General features: G+C 37.9%; 1 pseudogene; it reads right to left on the reverse strand.

Annotated features, from left to right (window-relative positions):
* Positions 1-402: 402 nt before the first annotated feature.
* On the reverse strand, positions 403-3,123 carry LOC102855758 (annotated as a pseudogene).
* Between the last annotated feature and the right edge of the window lie 1,812 nt (positions 3,124-4,935).

The following is a 4,935-nucleotide window of genomic DNA, read 5'->3' on the forward strand; positions in this document are numbered from 1 at the left end:
TTAATATTGTAGTATTAGAGATTTTTAAGAACTATAATTAGTTTCAATGAAAAACCATGTATCGCCTCAACTGAACGTATGGTTTATTTATGGAGAAAAACAATTAAAACAGGCTTATCAAAAAAGGGGAGAAATAAGAATGAGATCATATCCTGGTTATATGTTAATCACCACAGTCGATGCAATGTGGTTATGTACAACATGTTTTCAATGATAATAATATGAACAATGAAGAGTTGAAATTTTAAAATGATAAATCATTTCTCAGTGTTTTAAATTTGAAAATCTTGGCATAAATGCTTCAAAATATGCATCTTTTAAAACCTGCAGCATCTGCCAGTGTTTACAGATAAATTAAATTTTCATGTACAAATACTACAGTAAAATACATTGACAAAACTGTTAGTTGCCACTTAATTTCTTCCTAACATGGCTTTCTGGTGCTGCATTAGAGAAGATGCTACCTATACTACACATGAGTACCCCAGAGACAGTGATGGGTGACTTACAGAAGTCAAGTTCATCAATAGAGAATCCTAAATGATAAGACCATTCATCATTTTCAAAAACAGTGTTGTTGATATATGGTAAAAAAAATGCCAAATGAGATGATGGGTCAATAAAGTCAGTTCAGTAGCATTCAGCTTGAAGAACAAACAACTTCCTAGCACAATTAATGAACTTTTCTAAAAGAATCTGTCTTTCACTTTCAATTTTTTCACTCCACACAGTCTTATCATTCTTAGTTTTCTGTGTTACAGTCAGAACTACTTTATTGGTCGTTACTTCTGGAAACAACGATTCAGGGTATCTTCACAGCAATTCTGGACATGTTTGGATTAAGCACTTTAATTTGACACTTTCAAAGTAAGTTTCTGTGCTACTGATTTATTATTTAATAGGTGCATCATTACCCTGAAATTGATTAACATACTTTGTCATCACAAACTCATGTCTTGCACTTGATAAAAGTTCTGCTGGGGACAAAAGATCAATATCCAAAAATCAGTAGGATTCCTCTACAGTAACAAAGAAAATTCAGAGAAGGAAATCAAGAAAGCAATACCACTTACAATAGCCAATCACAAATTGAGATACTCGGGAGTGAACCTAACTAGAGATACCAAAGCCCTATACAAAAAAAACCCTACATAACATTTCTGCAAGACACAGTAAAAGACCTAAAGAAATGGAAAATGTGCCCTGTTCATGGGTAGGAATACTCAGTATTGTGAAAATGACCAAAAGCAATATACACGTTCAACACAATCCCAATTCAGACACTAAATTTATTTTTCAAGGAGATCGAAAGAGAAATTGTCACATTTATGAGGAGAAGCAAAAGGCCCCAAATAAGCAAAAGACTTCTAAGAAATAATAATGAGGTGGGAGGCATAGCACTCCTTGTCCTCAAAATCTACTACACAGCAATGGTAACAAAAGTAGCATGGTACTGATACAACAACAAACACATTGACCAAGAGAAAAGAATTGAGAACCCAGAAATAGACCCAGCTATCTATAGTGAACTGATATTTGACAAAGAAACCAAACCTATCAAATGGGGAAATGACACTCTTCAACAAATAGAGCTGACAAAACTGGACTTTCACTTGCAGGAAGCTGAAACAGGATCCACATCTCACACCATACACAAAAATCAACTCAAGGTGGACCAGAGACCTGGAAGGAAAGCCCCAAACCATAAGGTTCATAAAAGCAAACTGGCATCAAGCTTAGAAGGCCTACAGTATGAAAAGACTGCTAAATATAGTCAGAAATGCATAATCTGAAGAGAATAATATTGATGTATGGTATCTTCTATAGATTAAATCCCTCTGTGCATCATAAAACTTTTCCCATCAAGGTCAAAAGAAAACCTACCTACTGGAAACAAACATTTGGTAATACCGTCTCAGACAGACACGAGTCTTATAACGAATCCCGGGCCTCCACAAAAAAAGACTGATAACTCAATTAAAAAATGGGCAAAAGATATGAAAAGAATTTTCACAGAGAAAGATATTCAAATGGCCAACAGACACATGAAGAAATGCTCCAAATCATTGGCACTAAGAAAGATGCAAATCAAAACCACAAAGAGATACCATCTCATTCCAGTAACAATAGCAACGTTTAACAGGGCAGCAAGTAGTAAATGTTGGAGAGGATGTGGTGAGATAGGAACTCTAATGCATTGTTGGTGGGATTATAAAATGGTGCAACCACTCCGGAAGGCAGTTTGGCGCTTCCTCAAAAAGCTGAACATAGAAATTCCATATGACCCAGCTATTCCACTACCTGGAATATACACCAAGAAAATGAGAACTGAGGCTTAAACAGAGACTTGTACACCAATACTCATAACAGCATTCACCATCACAAAACATGGAAACAGCCCAGATGTCAAACCACAATCAAATGGATTGAGAAATTATAATACATTCATACAATGGAATACTATGCAGCACACAGGAGCAATAATTTTGCAAATTATTACCTTACTTTGGAGGGACTGGAGAGCATTATGCTGATTGAACTAACTCAGTCCCAAAAAGATAAGTATTGTATAAAACCATTATTGCAGAATGAGTATAAGGATCCAAGGGGCGGGGGAGGGCAGAAGCAGAGGGATGAGGGTGTGTGTGTGTGTATGTGTATTAATCATGGTTGTAAAAAAAAAAAAATCATGGTTGTACAATTTGATAGGTAGGGACTGAGGGAAATTGGAAGAATCTGGTGTAAAAAACCCCAGTGTATTCGAATTTTCTAAATAAACTAGGATAGCTAAAAAAATAAAAACAAACAAAAAAAGTTCTCCCAGGATATCAGGCAATGTTGTGTGCATCTGGCTTTTCCTCTGTGAAGCTGTCCCTTTGAGGTGTCAGTCAAAGCCCATGTTCCAGGGAAGTTGGAACCTCTGTTCCTATGGCCCAAATGGTCGCATATTTTTGTCAGGTCAGATTGTTCGAGAGTAAATATCTAGTGGTGCACTGGCTGCCCAAGACTCATGAGATCCTACAGTTGAAAAGGCTCTGGAATTGACAAACTTTTTAACAATATTTAGCAATATTCTGGGAGATAGAGGCCCAGCCATGCTCTGTTACAGAGCACATTGGCCATTTCTAGTAGAGAGGGCAAAGTATCTTTCCTTTTGAAAACTTATCCAGTCACCACCACTGCCTTCAGATGTCCCAGACCCAAACTCCAGACTCTTTGTTTTCTTAATGCAATCTACACTGAAGACTGCAGTCATTGACCTTCTGCCCCAAACACTTCAGGTCCTCCTCAATTTCAACAAGCAAGGGTGTCATCTTCATAACAAAGGTTACTGATGAGTATTCCTCCAATCCAGATGCCAAATTCCTCCTCATAAAGTCCAGCCCTAAGTGATCAGAGCTCCATGGTACTAACTGTTTAACCTAATCTTCCCTTCCCTCTTTGTTCCTTCCTGCATGGATACTACTATCAAGGGAAATTCCTGCAAACACGTGCATAAAAAATAGGGACCTGCACAGCTCTGCTGGTATAGTCAGTTCCTAGGATTCTAGCTCAAATGTGGCACCACCAACCATTCTGGAAGGCAGTTTGGCACTTCCTCAAAAAGCTGAACACAAAAATGCCATATGACCTAGCTATTATACTTGGAATATACCCTGAGAAAATGAGAACTGAGGCACAAACAGAGACTTGAATGCCAATGTTCATAGCAGCATTATTCACTATTGCAAGAACATGAAAACAGCCCAGATGTTCAACCACAAATAAATGGATTGAGAAATTATGGTACACTCACAGAATGGAATTCTATGAAGCATGCAGGAGCAGTGATTTTGTAAATTATTACCTTACTTGAGAGGGACTGGAGAGCATTATGCTGTGTGAACTAACTCAGTCCCACAAGAATAAATATTGTGTAAGACCATTATTGTAAAATGAGTATAAGGATCCAAGGCAGAGGGAGGTGGAAGCAGAGGGATGAGGATGTGCAGGTGGAGGGGAGAGGTAAACATGGGGTTGTACACTTTGGTGGAGGAAGCTGAGGGAATTTGGAAGAATATGTTCTGGAAGACATTGCATTAGAATTTTGTAAATACACTAGTATAATAATAAAAAATACATTAAAAATGTAGTACTACTTCTCTGGAGGTTCAAATCCATCAACTACTCTGAGGAAGAAAGATGAGCAATTTCTTTCTTTCTTTCTTTCTTTCTTTCTTTCTTTCTCCTCTGAAAACCTGCATGGCAGTTTAGCTCTGGGTTAGTTCCTACTAGAAGGCAGTGAGAGAGTCATCAGACTTGGAAAGACAAGCATAAGGGTTGATGGAGATTATTTTTTCCGGTAATATAATTTTCTTTTATAAAGCCCTGGACATAGCAGAGATGTTAGCAGTGTTGCTGTAGAAGCAGAAGCCTGTAGAGAAAAGCCCTGTCCCTAAGACGCAGCTCATCTCTTTCTCAGTTGGAGCAACTGGACAGTAAATGACACTAACCTCAGCCATTGCCATCTGAAGGAGACATTGGTTCCGGAGATTTAACTTCTTGTTCATAGGTCTAACTGACTTTAGTAGAAATGGCTTTCTGGAATAGTTAGCATCCCTGATATTTTCTCATATCCTATCACCACAGTGCATTGCTCTGTTAGAAATCATATTTCTTGAGAAAGTTATCGATAGAAGTTCACAATACCATAAGGTGATAGCTAAAACACTAAAATTTGACAAAAATCAGTGATGATCAAGATATTTATGGTGCTTTCTACAAATATGGCTCCAAAAGCAAAGAAGGAAGCCCCTGTCCCTCCCAAAACTGAAGCCAAAGCAGAGACAATAAAGGCCACGAAGGCAGTCCTGAAGGGCATTCACAGACAGAAGAAGAAGAAGAAGAAGAAGAAGAAGAAGAAGAAGAAGAAGAAGAAGAAGAAGAAGAAGAAGA

Source organism: Elephantulus edwardii, unplaced genomic scaffold (genome assembly GCF_000299155.1).
Source record: "Elephantulus edwardii isolate Elephantulus edwardi_28Jun2011 unplaced genomic scaffold, EleEdw1.0 scaffold00357, whole genome shotgun sequence".
NCBI lineage: Eukaryota > Metazoa > Chordata > Mammalia > Macroscelidea > Macroscelididae > Elephantulus > Elephantulus edwardii.